The sequence below is a fragment of the Coloeus monedula genome (assembly GCF_965178545.1).
Source record: "Coloeus monedula genome assembly, chromosome: 6".
In the NCBI taxonomy this organism is placed as follows: Eukaryota; Metazoa; Chordata; class Aves; order Passeriformes; family Corvidae; genus Coloeus; species Coloeus monedula.
In genome coordinates, this window is record NC_138786.1 from 42347746 (window position 1) to 42366092 (window position 18347).

The window sequence follows — 18347 nt, forward strand, 5'->3', positions numbered from 1 at the left end:
ATACTGACTGTTGAGATTCTCCTTTATGAAACTGTGACAAATCTAACAGTGCATGGGGGGATATTTTTTAATAGAGTCAACAGGCAGATGGATGAGATTTTAGAGAGACAGAGACAGAAGTGTATAAACTTCAGCCAAACACAAAGAAAGAGAAACTGCCTGGGAAAATGTAACTGAGAGTAACTCAGCCTGGCTTGGTATTGGGAGCTGAACTTGCAGCTTTGACAAGGCTGACTTTAAGGCGACCTTCAGTGAAGCTCTTTAACAGTGTATGCTGGGCAATCGCTGGTAAATCTTTATTAATTTTAATTGGCGGCACCCATTTATAAGAACCATTAAAAAGGATAAATTGAGCCCATCCGGCGTAATGTCTTTTGTTAATTAGTTTGTCAGCACTGTTTTAATATCCCCTAATGACTTCATATTTCAGGCCTGACATTAAAGGAGACGCTGTGAGAAAGGAAATGGTCTTATCACCGTGTACCTTTTTTACTTTTTTTGAACAAAAAGTGTCCTTCCAGGCCTGACCAAGGTTAGGTGTCATTTAAGTCAGATAGACAGGTACCACAGCTTGGAAGGGCCCTATCACCCTATCCAAACCTCACCTTGCTACTGAACAACATGCTCTGCTAAGATTTTCTCTTTTTACAGACCCACACAACAGCAGAAGAAATTAAAAGTCATTAGTCACCAAATTCCCATCCTCCATAGCTCATCATAGACTTGTCTTTAGTCTCAAAACGTAGTAATGTGGGAAAAATTATAGGAGAAACCTGGTACACAATTGCAGCCATGCCTCCCTTAAGTAAAACAGGTTAAACCCCACAGAGCTGAAGGTCTTTTGATTCACAAGGACATGTACAACACTGATATTCTGATCTGTTTTGGGGACCACAAACTTACAAATGAAAAGTTGATAGAGTAAGAGCATCAGCAAAGAATTCTTTGTGTATGGATTTAACTTGTAAAAGAATAAGGAAGAGAAATTACTCCTCCGGGGATGGTGCTTGGTCCGGAACAAAGGTGAGTGAGTAAATCTGTGATTTTGGTGTCAACAATTCTCTTCTCCTTGTGCTCATCCTGTATTTCTTGTTATAGCACACTCAAACTTTCATCCTGGAAGATGAAGAACTTGAATTCAGTTACAAATGTTGGAAAAGCACATCTAATGAGTACAATATTTTAGGCCTTTACATCTCAAATAGGTTATGAAGATTTTAAATTAGCTAATAAAAGCAATTTAGAATATTTTACCCTTTCTCTTTAATATGTATGCACTTGATAATTTTTAATCAAGGAGGAAGTATATAAGGTAAGCGCCAGGAGAAGGATCAGCTGTAGCCATCACAGAAGATAACACAACCCATCATTGTATGAGATCTCCCCTTATGGGATGAACCTCGTGTACTTAGACACCTTGTTTCTCTCCTCACACATCTTCATCATCATTTGAGCTGATGAACACTGGAATTATTCATATGGAGAAGCATTTCCCCACTTTGAGGTCTGCAGCAAATTTTGTTCCTACTCAGTACCCTGCAGTGACTGGTTCAATCGAAGGAAGATCCTGAATTAACATTGACTTTTTGTCAGTGAAGGGTTGTCTTGTGAGCTGGATTCTATTAGGTTTTTTTATTTAAGATTACAATAGGTGAGCAATATGAGGAAAATAACATCCCCCAGTAGTTAATATTACATTTGATGCTTTGGTGTCTAGTACTGGATTAATTCACAGGGGAGTGAAGTGAGTGAGACACAGCTAATAGAAAAATTGGCTTTTCCTCTCTCTTACACAGCTTTGCAAATCATGAATATTTTCATTAATTGTAAGGTGCTTACATTTATGCTGTAATAGCAAAAGGAAAATTAAATCTATAGCTAATAAAATAGCGGGGCTTTTTCCCTGAAGTTTTGAGACTACCCATAGATGGCTCTTTATAAGCTTCATACTGAGAATTGTAGAGAGACATGTTCCGCTTTGCTAGATCACCATTCAGCAAAACACAAACAAGTAATTACTGTAGCAACTGAATCAGTTAACAGTTTTATAACTGAGCAAAATCCTTGCCTCAAAGTCAACTGAAATCTCACTGTAAGGGCTGGAGAACTAACAGGTTTTGCTTTTTCCATTAAAATTTAGGGTTAATGATTTTACCAGATTTTTTTTTTTAATGGATACACAGTCACAGCATTTGAATATTAAAAGCTGCTCTTTGATCTCCTGAAAGCCATCCTACCATCATTGCAAGCTTGTGCCATGTTTCATGCAGATTTAAAATTTTCAGGGGACTGCTAAAACTTTGTGAAGCACGCAGTAAAAGCATGCCTAGGGTGAAATAGATATTCCCAGCAGTCTGAACACCTCTTTGAATGAACTGCCTTTGCAGGGAATAAAAGTCTTGAGTATTTTTCTCCAACCAGCCTGTCTCTTGTGCACTGGCGTGCTCCACAGAACTCAGCCTTTCATAATCAAAGGTCTGCATAACACTGGCAGCATAGCTGGTACTTAGTCTCCATTTTGCATCTCTGACAAATACAAATTTACATAATAGTCTTTCATTTCTACAAAACATTGTTATTCATGACAATTCCAGTCTTCACCACAGAACAAAACCTTGTATTTTCATTGTTCCAGTACTTTCAGCTCTCGTTGTACAAAAAATTATGCCTTAATTAGTTTTGCTATTGCTAGCCAGAAAGTGAAAAGAGACAATTTTCTTCAGATGCATTAACTCAATGACAGTTGAAATTCACCTGGGAACTGAGAAAGAAGGAAACTAATATTCCTGTTTCCAGTCACATCTAAGAGCCAGAGAAAAGAGAGTGGCATCTACCACTTCCAAAATATGGCAAACTAAGGCCTAGGCCATCCAGTCTATTCCCCTACATATTCCAACACTATTTTCATCTGTTGTTGCTCTTCCTTCTTTCATATAACACTTTCTGTCCTCCAGCATGCCACTCTTGCTTCTGGTCTTCAGGATTTAGATATCTAATAATGAAATGTCCAAATACTAATAAAATGCCTATATTTTAGTAAAATTCACCCAGGTGAAACAAAAGAGTAGCCAGCTCTTTTGTTTTTCATAAATACCCAGCCATTTGTCCCCCTAGCAACATGTATGGGGGAAAATTCCTTTAACAGAAAAAAAAAAAAAAAAAAAAAACCAGGAGAGCTCCTAAAACCCCAACAGCATCCCACTGTTGATCTTGATGGTTGCTGGAGGCCTGGTGGCCTTAACAGATTTGGCTGCCTCACATGCTAATATATCCATGCTTGTGGATTCAACAGCATTACTGACTCTGGAGCTAATCAGGTTCTGAGAGACTTTCAGACACGACCTCTTACCACACTCTTTTATTCTCTTTGACTCACTCTCTTCTGGTGTCCATTTCTACCCCCCATCCATAAATACCTATGGAATCCATTCACACCCACACAGAAGAGGCCTTTACAACATACACACAGGAGATCTGACACTTCTGGGAAAAAGCAGAGCTGTTAGGTGATACCATGTGAACTGTACTCCTATGTGCAGTGGCTCAAGGAGAGAAGTGATGTCAACAGGCCTGGGAAAACCAGAGCAAAACCTACAAATTTACTTGTTTTAATTAAAAAAAAAAAAAGCTAAGAACTATAAAGGTAAAACAAATGTGAAGTTATTCAAGTGCTTTTTTATTTAGCATATTGTTTAAATAATATATTAAAACCAAGTCCAAAATCACCTGCTTTGATCAATCATCAAGAGATCATAGGCTATTTTTTCATCAGAATCAGCTTTGTAGCTTATCCTGAGCACTGGAAAAAGCAATTGCCTGATTTTCTCCCATGGGAAAAAAATACAAATGGAAACAGAATAAATCACATAAATTTATGCAAAATCAGAAATGTCACTGCTTGTGTCATATGCTCCTATGTCCTACAATCATTTAGCCAGCAACTTGTTAGTCCTGCATCATGGTGAGCATCCAGCATCAAAGGAGAGTAGTGCTGTGTTAGCCTGCACTTACTGTTACAGATCTCAAAGCACCTTACAAAAACTGCCCAATACCCTTATCCTCATTTTGCAAAGAAGACACTGATACACATAGAAAAGTTATTTAATCTTGATGGCAGAATCAGGATACATCTGCTAATTTTTTCTCTGGAAAAATACTATTTTTTTTTTTTTTTTTTTTTTAGTATGGAGGACTAGAAAGTTGAGGCTGCGTATTTCTCAGCTCTTCTTTGATATGAAAAGTGTTAATCTTCCCTAATTCCCTCATTTTCTTCAGTATCACACTCTCTGTAACTTCTCCCAAACCAATTCCTGTTCACAAGTGGTCAGAACTGATAGAAACCTTCAGTACTAATCGTTTCAATTAACAATTCCCTCTTGGCTTCAGACCTGTCACTTACAGTCTCACCATTTTATTTTAGTCCGCAGCTTCCCATAATGAAAATAGTCACAACTGTAACGAAAATAGTTTTGAAAGTGGGTTTATAATACAGTTCATAAAGGAATAAAAACCTGCAGAAGTCAAGTAATAGGAGTCCCATGGCCCCTATTCACAGGACTACACTAAATTTTCTCATAGAAGAGAAACTAAGCAAAGTCAAGCAAACACGAAGAGAGTTCACTAAGATGGAATTTGTCTCCAAACATTCGGTAGCTCACCCCTGTCCTTTGTTACCCACTTTTGTTCAAGTAAAATAATTCACTGAATAATTCATGTGAATAATCTTGATCTGGAGCCTATGTACAATGAATTCCTTATATGTGTTTTGTAACACATATAATCTTGCTTCCATTCTCCAGCAAAATATAATGCAGTTTTGGAATAAATTTCTTACCAAGAAGCTCCACTTTCTCTTTGTGGGACCATTCCACATTAAACTCACTATTTCCAATGAGACCTTTCAATCAACCTGTTCACAACAACATAGTTTCATGGAATAACAGAATGGTTTGGGTTAGAAGGGACCTTAAAATCATCTAGTCCAACCTGCCTGCCATGGGCAGGGAATCTTCCACTAGAAAGTGGTTTCAAACCAACAAAAGTACACTGAAATGGCAAGTGCATTTCAGGTTTTATATTAGTAATCCAGAGCTACTCTCAGTATTTGCCTGCCTTTATGGAGGGGTGAGGCAATCACAAGAACAGACCAGCATCCATTCAAGCACTTCCAAAAACTTTTTCATTCTCTTCTCCATCAGTACCAAGCATTGTATATATAGGCAGGCCCTGCATATCTATAGAGAAAGCTGAGGCATGTAGCAGAAAGAAAGCTGATTAGAGGTGCTTAAACTAGTGGGTTCTAGAGGTGTTCAGGTCAGTGCTTACTGAAGAGTTACCAAGCTATCTGAGTTCTGCTTGGTGGGAAACATGGGACCATCCCTGAGAACAATTGTACTGACTCACAAGATATGTGGAGCTTGGTCTAAGCCCAAGCCTAGCCTTGAGTACTGCAAGCACTAGTCACTAATTGCTGACTCCTCTTCCCAGCCTGGGTGACAAGAAGAGGGCAAGAAAGCCTGCCTGCAGAGCAGCACCTGGTGGCAGCTGGAACTGCAGCACTGCTTCTGGATTCCTCCTGCTTGAGCACCTTAGCCTGTTGGCAGAGCTCACAATACAGCTGCTCACTGCAGGCTTTCACAGATCAGGTCCATTATGTTCTCTCAGTGTATCTGACAGGGACTAATGCCTGAAATCACACTGGTCTTAAAAACAGAGACTGTCCAGAGCTGCAATATTCAAACACACTCCTTTTCCAAAACCAGAATCTCTTAGCATGGGGCTTGTTTCAGAGCCAACTGCATTGCATCAGCCTCCTGGAAGAAGTACTTTGGAAGGTTTTTGACCTTTCTTTTCCAATCGGGGACAAAAGTGTTTCAATCATATCATCCAACACCTTAACAGGAACATATTCTCACTCCCAAGTTTGAGAACCAGAAGTATCATTTTAAAATAGCAAGCAGCAATCTTTGTGACAGTGAAAAATTCACTTGGAAAGCATCAAAGTGTGTGGAGACATCGCATGGAGTTTGGAGGAGATGGTTCTTTGAGATCTAGCTGTGGCTCAGTTAGATGGGTCCTAGAAACAGCTCTTGATTCCCCCTACACAAGAGATCAGGATATCAAGCAAGTGCTCTCAGAAAGAGCAATAATTCAGTTTCTGCTGTTATTCTGCACAGAGATCTCATGCAAAACTCTCTGCCCTCCAGGTGATACAGTAATATGAGTTCACTCACATGAGCCCACTCATGATCTGACCTGGCAAAAAGGACAATTAAGTTTTTGAAAATGAAACTATTTTAAAAGTTGGGGAAAATCCTCACACAATTTAATATTGTTTACAATATTTTCTTTCTAGAGATGGCCTAGCTACACGCAATACATAAAATTAAATAATTTATATAACTGAATTCATACTTTCACTGAATCATCTATGCAGTGAATATTGATCAATTCACTCTTTATAACAAAATTAACCTGACACTGCTCTCAGCCATGCAGAAATAACAAAGCAGGAGTTGTGAATTTCTCTGTTAACTGAAAATCAAACAAATTCAGCAGAAACACTTTGCTACTGTCTATCCAATAAATATGTTATGTATCGTACAAGAGCAAGGATTCACTTTCCTATTCATACTTGGCATTTGTTAACTAACTCTGTGAAATTCCTCAGAAGGTGATGAAGCATGGGCTGGATAAATGGGTTATAAGGTGGAGTGAAAACCTGCTGAACCATCAAAGGGTTCAAAGGGTTGTGATCAATGGCCCAAAGCCCAGCTGGAGGCCTGTTACTAATAGTGTATGTCAGGGGTTGATGCAGTATTTTACATGTTCATTAATGGTCTGGACAATGGGACAGAGTACACCCTCTGCAATTTTGCAGATGGTACAAACTTGGGAGGAGTGGTTAACACACCAGAGGTTTGTGCTCCCATCAGAAGGACCCTGGTCAATAGGTCATGAAAATTATCAGTGTGAAATGCCAAATCCTGCATCAAGGGTGAAATAACCACACGCACCAGTGCAAGCTGGGGCTGACTATCTGGAAAGACACTCTAAAGAAAGGGATCTAGGGATACTGGCTGAACATGGGCCAGCCATGTGCCCTTGTGGCAAAGAAGGCAAATAGTCTCCAGGACTGGATGAGGGAGAGCATTGCCAGCAGGTTGAAGAAGGTGTTCCTTCCATTCTGCTTAGCACTGGCAAGATTCTGCCTGGAGTGCTGTGTCCAGAACTGAGCTTCCCAGAACAAGAGACTTGAACATAGTGTAGCAAGCCCAGCACAAGAGCCACAAAGATGTTTTAGAGTCTGAAGCACCTATCATAGGAGGAGAGGTTGAGAGAGGTAAAATTGTTTGACCTGAGGAAAAGAAGGTGTGAGGAGGATCTTACAAATGTGCAAAAATACCTATTCAGAAAGAGGAAAGAAGACAGAACCAGATTCTTCTCAGTGGTATCCAGTGACAGGACAGGAGACAATGAGCACACAGTGAAACACAGGAAGCTCCATTTAAACATAAGAAAAGTTTACTGTGTTGGTGGGCAAACACTGGAACACACTATTTCAACATACATTTAATCAGTGGCTATGGATTATTGTGTACTCTGGCTGACACCTCCCTATATATTTTTACATGCACATAAGCATTCAGCAGTGTTCCAGATTCAACTTTTTAAGCCATCACAACCTTTTACTCCCAGAGTGTCAGAATACGAAATATCCATATAATATTGACATCTAGCTAAGTTTATGTCAGTTCTGAACTCACTGCACACTTGAAGGTTACTCAGAAACAGAAAGAAGCAGATAAAGGAGTTTTTATATCAGATTTTAGTTTGTAAATTGGACAGACATAGCCCTTCAACTACTTTGGCACATAATTTTACCACTCTAAATCTAAAAGAAAACAACATGGGTTAGTGTTTTCACTAACTGATCTTTACATTTTTCTTCATCTGCACTTTCCACATTTCCAGCAAACACAGCATGATACCAAGCAAAAATGCAGAAAACTCAAACCACATACAAGCTAAGTGTCTCCTTGGGCTGATATCACAGATCTGTTTGCTAATCACATATTCAAGTACACATATCCTCAGTGCCTGTCTTTGTGAGATCATTTTTTCTTATCAGTGGACTCAGTTCAGTATTTGTTTAATTTTCAGTCCATAGAATGTAAAAACTCCAGCAATACAATGGGGGAGGTGAATAGAAACAGACAGCACATCTTCACTTGTTGTCACGGATACAATCCACCCTCTGGGTAAACCCTTCATGCCTGGAAAAGCCAGATGGAAAGACTACAGCTATGTTAATGGAAATAAGAAAGCCAAATGTCTGGTGACTACAAATAAAAGGTTCATTGAGATGGGTCTTGAAACATTTCTCTTCTTTGGCTACACCTTTGGCTGACCTACAAGGTATTCTGCAAAGTTCACCCAGCAAAGAGAACAGAGATGGAAGATACAAGAACTGTTCTGGGTCAGACCAAAGGCCAGTCTAGCCTGATAACTTGTCTCCTACACTACCTCATAGTCGCTGAATGTGCAATCCCAGAGCAGACTCAACTCCGAAACAGTCAGCCTGAACAGAGGCATGTAAGGAACTCATCTTGCTGTCCATGCTGCTGTGAACAGAGACCAAAGATGGACGCCTAGGGAAAGGCATAAGAATAAGGTAGTCCTACATCCTGTGCATGTGAGAGGAGCCTGCTCTTAAACTTTCAAAGTAACCAGCTGTGGCTTGTGGAAGAAGATATTCCAGTGAAGCTGTATTACACTATGATTTTAAAGGCATTAACTTCAAAGACAGGCACTGATGTATTTAAAACAGATCAAAAACCAGCAGCAATACCGTCTCCCATTCCAGATCCCATTATGATTATAAGCCGACTAGAACATCATGATAAATATGCTGTGCTCATACACCTGTGAGGAGTTCCCAGCCTGCAGTGGAAACTGGAAATCTGTCAACAAGAAGACAAGTGAGCCAGTGGCCTTCTGTGATGAAGGAGCTACATCAGTGGACAAGGGAAGAGCTATGGATGTTATTTGGACATCTGTAAGGCCTTTGACACAGTTCCTCACAACACCCTTCTCTCTAAAATGGAGAGATATTGATGGATGGACTGTTTGTCAGATGAGGAATTGGCTGAAGTGGACAATGACTCAATGTCCAGATGGAGATCAGTGACAAGTGGTGTCCCTCAGACTGGGATGAGCACTGTTTCATATCTTCATCAATGATATAGGCAGTGGCATTGAGTGCACCTTCAGCAAGTTTGCAGATCACACCAAGCTGAGTGGTGTGGGTGACATGCCTGATGGACAGGATGCCATCTAGAGGGACCTGGACAAACTCAAGAAGTAGGTCCACAGGAACCTCATGAAACCAAGTGCAAGGTGCTACACCTGAGTTGAGGCAACCCCCGGTATCAATACAGACTGGGGAATGAAGGAATTGAGAGTAGCTGAAAAGGAATTGAGGGTGCTGGTGGATGAGAGGCTGCACATGAACTGACAACATTCACCCGCAGTCCAGAAAGCCAAACACATCCCAGGCTGCGTCAAAGGCAGCATAACCAGCAGGCTGGGGGTGATTTTGCCCCTCTGCCCTGCTCTAATGAGACGCCAACTGGAACACTGAATCCACTCTGGGGTCCACAGCACAGGAAGGACAGTGACCTGTTGGAGTGGGTCCAGAGAAGGGGCACAAAAATGATTGGCAGGATGAAATATCTCTCCTATGAGGAAAGGCTGAGAGTTGGGGTTGTTCAGTCTGGAGAAGAGAAAGCTCTGGGAAGACCTTATTGTGGCCTTCCAGTGGTTAAAGGGGGCTTACGAGAAAGATGGGGACAGACTTTTTAGTAAGTCCTGTTGTAGGACAAGGGATAATGTTTTTAAATTAAAAGAGGGTAGATTTAGAATAGATATAAGGAAGAAATTTTTTTTATGAAGAGGGTGGTGAAACACAGGCACAGGTTACCCACAGAAATGCCCCATTCCTGGAAACATTCAAGGTCAGGTTGGACACAGCTCTGAGCAACCTCTTCTAGCTGATGTCCCTGCTCAGTGAAAGGGTGTTGACAATATGATCTTTTAAGGACCATTCCAACCCAAAATATTCTATGACTCAATGTTACAAGTGTTCTCTATAGTTTGAGAGCCATCTAATGGTACATGATTGCTCAGGACACACTGGTGGGCTTTGCAGTAGTGAGAACAAGTCTCTGCTTCAGACTTTTGTGGCTCTTTGTATGTTCGATGCATCTGAAGCACACCTGGAACCCCAGCATTCTGAAGCTGCACTCCCCTGTGACAATGCAGTTCACAAGTACCAGGGCAAGGAACTTGCAAGAGTTGAGAGTGTTCTTCCTTGGGCATCTGCCTGGAAAACAGTCTTCAAGAGATCAGGTGTTTGCTGCATGACTTTCCAGGAGATGTTGTTTCCGTTTTGAAACATCTTGTCTACCACAGGAATAACATTAACAATATTGAGATCCTTGTCTGTTCCTTAAAAACCAAATTTTCCCAGAAGAAGGATAACAAAATAAAAACACTAAAAGCTAAAAATACCCAAACCCAAAACCCACCAGCACTAAGGAATGATTAGCCTATTAGCTCTGTCTATGCTACATAAATACAAAGGAGGGATTTTATTAACACTATCTGTGCTATATGTAAGGTTCTCAAGAAGCAGTGTATTTTCTGTACATGAAAATCTGAAAGTACTGAAACTACTGGATTTTCCCATTTTCCTGTAAATCAAAAACTTCTTTGTGTAGTGTTGCTTCATAAAACCAAAATCCTAGAAATACTGTATTTACAAGATTCATAAATGAATCTTTGAATGAACCTTGCAGAATTCAAAATATTTTACAGTTATTTTGTTGTTATAAATTTTTATTGTTATGATAATATTTATAAATATTAAAGTGTGATTTTTTTTTTAACTGTTGGAACTAAAAAATTAGTGTTCTGGTATTGAAAGTCCAGGGATTGAGGGTTTCTCAAAATTTCTACTATGCACAAGGCACCAACACCCAGCAACATAACTGTGTCACAGGAAAAGCAAAGTTGAACAACCACTGGGCAGAACTTCTGGCAGGAGGATTACACAGCAGAGGGAGCAATTGCCCTGAGTCACTTTTATTCCTTACAGCATCACTGTAGCTGCAAACTATTCTAAGATGAGTTTGTACACCAGAGTAGTAGTTTTTATTAGATGAAACATAGAATTAAAAAAAAGATAAAGCCTGCAAGATCAAAACTCCTCTTTGAATACAGCTTTGACTGCATTGACTTCGATAGGCATTGGTAAAGCTTCCAAGAGAAAAAGCAGCTGGTCTCCTTCTGTTCAGGAAAAGAGATAGATAATTGCTAGTGTGAAATAGTGAGAATTTGTGAGAAGGGAAATTATCATTCATTATAATAACTATGCTGAGTCTACAGTTTATAGTGACAGTTTTATATCCTAAGATATAGAAGGTGTTTTGAGAACAAAAGATGTGAGATCGGGGTAAACCAACTGTGTATGTGTTTATTTTTCACTAGTTTTCTGTGAGAGTTTATTCTGGTGTGTAGTCATTTCTTAGTTTGACCTACAAAGCTTCCAGGACACCATTTGGTGCAAAGGCTGAACAAGGTTACATTCTTGGCAGGGAGAATGTCGCAGCTAGAGACATAGGAGATTGACTCTGGGGAGTATTATTCTTATTAAGAGACAGGAAGACACTCCAATTCAGAGTGCATCTAGAAAAGGTGCCGCAGGTTTCATAGCACTGTGTTTATAGCACCTCATAGAGAAGATGTGCCCTGTGCCTTACACAATTTGGGTCACTGCAATGCAAAACATTGTAGCTCACACTGATTGCATGTGAATATGGCAAAATCAGCAATAAGGTGAGAGCAGAAGGACACAATCAGTTATTTGTATTAATATCTAAAAGCAATACTTGCTCTCATTCTATTCTTTAAATCTTTGCTTTTCTAAAAGAGAAAAAATACAGCAAATTTCCATTTGCAGTCTTCTGCTTACCAGACTAGTCATACATGTTTAGTTAGACCAAGTGTTAGTCTTCTATCTTTTCTTTTACACCCTTTGATTCCTACTAATATAATGAGATTTAACATTTTAGCCTTTCTTTTGTTATTCTGTCAAATCAGTTACAGGATCTAAAACTGAGAAAAGGACCTTTTTTCAACATGGGTTCCCAAGAAGAGCAACTCAGTCATCCATGAAAGAAATAACTCATCAATTTATTAAAATTGATTGATTAAAAAAAATACTTGCATTATTTTCAATGAACCAAGACATCTTAATATACAATAAGCTGCCAGAAGTCAAGAATGATAACATATCAGAACCAGTTTTATCATAACCACACCACTGGAAGCTAATTTCCACCCGTTCCAGGGACTACTGAACTGATAAATGCTGCCTGCAGCATCAACTTCCTTTAGATCCACTTCTCAATCTAGAGGGCATCAGTGTCCTGGACAAAATCAATGCAAGTGCCTCCAAGTTTGACTGCTACATGTATCTGCCCTGCAGCTGACCACATTCTCACTGTGGCTATACCGTCACATACAGCAAGGGTACTAACTACCGAGAAGTAGAAGTTACTTTACCTGGTGTTCTGGTTTGGCCAAACTTAGAAATATATCCTCTGAGAGAAGGCAGGTCACCACCATCCCTACCATCCTTCCCCCACCAGGTTTGGGAAAAAGTAAATTTTCCTCAAAGGAAAGTGAAAGAGATAAAAACTATTTATTTAACAAACACATGGGAAAAGGAAAATAATGATAAATAATTAAATCTTTTGCTGTGGAGAAAAAACCTGGGAAAGTGTTGGAGTCCTCCCTTTGGTCTCCTTGGAGCTGGGGCTTTGCCCAGGGCCAGGCCCTCTGTGCTCAGTGGAAAGTCCTCCTGATGTGCTCTGAGGTTGAAGCAGTCCAGTAGAAAAGGGAGAAAATCCGAAATTCCAGGAAAGGAAAAAAAAGTTCAACTCTCAGTCTCTCTCCAGAGAAAAAGAAACTGAAACTGGCCAAAAGCGGACTGGAAAAAACCGCAAGCCAGGTGCTTCCTCGCTCCCCTGCTGCAGCTGGAAAAAAAAAGTCACTATCTCTGTGTGACCTTGGACAAGCTGCAAACTGCTCTGAAAGTGTTTTGCTCAGTTTTTCCTTCCCCCTCTCAGGCTCAGTTTAAAGGCATAGAAAGGCACAAAAAATTAATTTCTGGGCATAGGGCAGCAATATGGGATACACATCATAAAGTCACCCCAAGACACCTGGTCAGCACTGAGACCAGCAGGAATCACCACAAAAAGTACAAATGGGTGTCTGGCCAGCACTGTAACCCAAGTGACCAGAAACTCCACAAGCAACAAGTGAGGAGCTGGCCTTTTGTAATAGTTGGTTTCAGGCCAAGAAAAAGTAGAACATCTGTAGGGATGGCTGTGAATTGGCCAGTCTCCACCCACAGAGAAAGCTGCTGCCATTCATCCCACAAGTGTTCTTGGAATTTGCTTGCTACAGCTTTAAAAAAGGTCAGCTAGAAGGTGCTCAAAAAAGAGTTATGCTATGATCACTCTGGCTGTTTTAACTGGGCAGCCAACTCTGCCTTGTGACAGACAGCTGGGATATGTAGCTACTGAGCGACTGAATTGTGTCCTCATTTAAGCACTCGTGTTTCATGCGAGCACATAAATTGTACAACAGGAATTTAGGGGATGGAGCAGCTGCATTATGAGGAGAGATTTCTCTCCTTAATTTGAAGACATGCAGGCTGAGGGGGATACAACTGACAACTGCAAGATCATGAAGGTAGTCGAGAAAATGAGAGCAGATTGTTACTCACCAAACCTTGCAATACTACAAGTATGGACACTCACTACATGCAAGATAGGTTTCAAACAAACAAAAGAAATAATTTTATTTTGCAAACACAGCTGTAGTGAAGTTTTGGTGATGTGGGACTAGGAGACCAATAATATCAGCAGGCTAGACAAAAAAAGCAGGCTATAAAAAAAGAATTTTTTTATGGACAGCCATTCCAAAATGTGTAAGGGAATGGCCACAGGTATACTTCCCAGAGATTTTAATTCAGTGACTGTGGATGCTGAGAAAGAATGATGGGAATGAACAAATGAATGGCCAGGATCATGTCCTAGCTCCACGTAGTATTGCCTGCTGCTACTGTCCAAGGCAAAGATACCAGTCTAGGTGGGCCATAGGTTTGACACAATAAGGTATTTCTTACACTTTTATGCATGAAGCCATGACTGGAGAAAGTCATGGGCACTGGAGGCCTGAGTCTGGATTCACTGCAGGAAAGGCAGCTGGCATGGCTTCCCCTGTAATCGCTGTCTGACCATATGTACTTTAAAAACCTGTGCAGAAGTATTAATGCAGTAGGCCTACACATTGAAGAACTGCTTCTGCCATGCAGAGCGTTGAAGCTAAATTCAGAATTGTTTCTGTTATATCCCAGTAGCTATAACTACTGAACTTTTGCAAAAAATTTCCTTGCTTTTTTCCCTACATGCAGCTCCTGTCCATAATACTCCCCACTCCAGAGGAACTCAATGATGCCACCAGGTTTTGTCCCTGCTATAGTATGAATTTCTCCCCCAAACTTGCAACCAAACACATTAGCTCAATTTACAGCTTCATAAAGGAGGTATCTAACAATGGCATGCCTGTCCCACTCACAATATGAGAGCCCAGATTTTTAAAGAAAAAATCTGTCATTTGCTAGCACTCCATTTGCTGGCTTCCTCTGAGCACAACAGATTTCACCTGCTTCCTTCCTTTTCCTTTCAGATCCCACAGCTGTGACGGATATGTTACTAACACACACAGCATGTGCGCCACATACTCCTTTATCTTCCTCTCTCCATTTCTGCACTCCTGAAGAACTGAGAGGAAACAGAGCTGGCCAGAGTTATCTGGATGTATGCAAGGCCCGATCAGACTCATGAGACCAGACAGATCAATATCACTACTGCTCCTCCTACGTATTAAATGCCATCTCTTTTCCCAGAATTTTCCATAACTACATATGCAGTGGTCACTAGTCCAAACTTGACCAAACAACTTACCCAGCTTCATACTGTAATGGACGGGTGGGCAGATTTCTGAATATGCTTGTGACTTCCCAGGAAGCCATAAGAAAGATGAATCTAATTTCAGTAGAGCCCACTCCTTTCTCAAGTCTGAGGAAACATCTGTTTCCATTTTCTCTGAAGCCTGCAAGGCAAGTAGAAAGGCACAACATTTTCCTCACTGAAATCTAAAAAAATATGACCATACACTAGCTCGTTTCTCAGCATTCAAAATTTAACCGGAAAGCATAGTGTTGTATAACACAGGGAGCCAAGCACTGCCCTAGAGTGACAGAGATTTTATCTAGCTCCCTTTTCAATGGCAACTGGCCAGCTGGAATTTGTCCATAAGTATTTATTTGATAGCAAGATGAATTATACTGGTCCAGTTGCCTAGGAAAGAAATCACTGGAAATTACAAGAGGAAAGAAGCTATTAAAGCCATCCATTTCCTCTACCAGGCATCATACAGGTATATTCCACTCTGTACTGTTGGACAGAATCGATTCAATCAGGTTGTCTGAGATAGCAAAGACCGGGACTAGCATCCTTCCCAGTGGAAGTGAACAGAGAACAGTGTCAACTCTTCTAACACTGGGAATAACAAATAAGACAGTTGAGTTCTCAGCAGTACAAAACTCTTGATCTTTACCAAGATCAGTTTCTCACAACTGAGCTATTCATGAGATCACATCTCTCCAATGGCCTAAAAAAATTTTAATCATCGGGAAGCAGTATGAAAGTTTCATACAGTTGTGGCAAAGGGAGAGCCATGTAAAAATATTCCTAAAACCAAGCAAGCAATGAAATGAGAAAGAGACACAAGAAGACACTAGAATCTGTTGAGAGTAACTGGCCTTGGCACCAGACATCAAATTCACTCCTTGGCATCAGACATCATTCAGGAAAGTTACTGCTTACAGAGGCTGACTGAAGAAGTTGCACTTATTGGAAATGTTCTCTAAATTTCAAGTTTTCTAAATTCTAAGTTAATCCCAGTCCATTTTTAGGAATTGCTTTACTTTTACATTGTCCTGCGGGAAAAACACTTGATCCTATACATTTTCATTCCTAACCACTAGATGTCACTCAACCCATTTCGGTCTCATGCCCACCGCCACGGTAATTTACTCCCGAGGGAAAAAACAAACAAACAAACAAACAGCTAAATGATCGCTACGGAGAAATAGAGAACATGTCAAATAGGGCACAAAGTTTTCCCAAACACAACCTCTTTGTAAGCCTGAAGTAGCTTTCAAATACACATAGGTCAAGATGTTTTGGAGCTGAGACTCAGATTCAGCACCACTTTCAGCTGGAGAGGGTAAAAAGATCAACTCCATAGTTACAGGCACAGACATTAACTGTTCACTTAATTTCCAATTCAAACAGCAACAAAGTGAACATCTTGGGTGGAAAGCAACACCTCTTAAGCTTCTGCAAAGTCCACTATACACCCAAAGTGTGAGCCTTGATCCCTGCAGTATATTCCTTATCATAGAATCTTAGAATGTTTTAAGCTGGAAGGGACCTTAGTGACCATCCAGTTCCAACCTCCGGCCATGGCAGGGGGCACCTTGAACTAGAACAGGCTGCTCAGAGCTCCTTCCAACCTGGCCTTCCTTGAACATTTCTGTGGATGGGGCAGCCACAACTTCTCTGCTCCAGTGCCTCACCACTCTCATAGTAAAGAATTTCTTCCTAGTATCTAAACCTACCTTCTTTCAGTTTGAAGCCATTCCACCATAGTCCTGTAACTACATGCCCATGTCAAAAGTCCCTCTTCCAGCTCTCTTATAGTCTTCCTTTAGGTACCAGAAGGCTGCTAGGAGTTCTCCCAGAACCTTCCCTTTCCCAGGCTGAACAGCCCCAGCTCTCTCAGCCTGCTTTCACAGGAGATGTGTTACAGCCCTCTGACCATCTTCATGACCCTTCTTATGCAGCACTCCAGGGGGGTCTCACCATCTCACCAGAGCAGAGGGACAAAGTCACTACATATACCACATCTCTGTGATGCCAGTAAGATCATAGCCCTGCAGGCACACACACATCTCTAGTTCCTCTCGTTTGTTCCCCACACTGCATGCAATTTCATACATGCATTTCAGTTGGGCACCCCACCCCTATCCCAATGAAGCTGAGTACCTGCCATCTCTCTATATATATCTTACAAGGTATTCCCTTGGAAAATGTACCTTTTTAATTTACAGCCAGTTTGAAAAATGAAATCAGCTCTTTGTACTACATCTTCATTTTCATGAAACCCCAACCCCATCTGCAAAACCTGCAATGATAAATTCTCTCCCCTGTCTGAACAGACGTCACTGTGTGCATCAAGCACATTTCATATGATGCCTTAAAAAAATGTAATGCAAAACTGAATGTGAGTGTATAATTACTAAATTAGCAGGTTTCAGCAAACCAGGGAACATATGATAAGACTGTGAAATAGTAACAAGGAAAGGGAATCAAGAACTAGGAGATTAACCCTTACAAAAAGAATGCACCATTTGTTTATAGTCATAGACCATTGTTTTTGGTGAAACTTCTTATAAATATTCTTCTAATACATTTCTCAATGTATTAGAATATTAACAAATTCCTATATTCTTTTCAATCGATGACATAACAGAGCAGATCAATATAGTCCTACTGATCTATGCATTTCTACTCTAACTTCAGTAAAGCATTTCCAACAGTGAAAAGAAACTATTTCTTTAGCACAGCTAATCCTTTTCCAGTCAGTCCTCTCCAGTCCCCCAAACATACCTTGCTATAGGAATCAACCTACTTTCAAAAAAATATTGAAGTCTTTCCACATGCACAGAATTTTTATTCACTTACAATTTATGTGGCCTAGAAACCAAAATAAAGAAGGTTGGCTTGCTGCTTAGGAGAAAACTCACATTATATCCCTCCTCTGCCACTGGCTACCTGTGGGATCTTGGAGAAGTCATACAGGACATGTTTACAGTTCACAGTAGAGAACAATGCAGAGTGCTCTGAGCTGCAGATTCCAAAGCCACAAAACACACATGGCACAGCACTGCTGAACCTGTATGCACGAGTCCATACTGGTCCATTAAGGTATTATTGCATGGAGGTGGTTGCCTGGCTCATGAGGTCAGTGATCACACAGCCTGCTCAGGTGTCTTTTCACCAACAGTAAAAGCACTTGCTGGTTCTTTATCTCTTTTCTCCATTCAAAGAATAGCCCTTCCATGTTTTGCAAAGATGCTGTAGGCA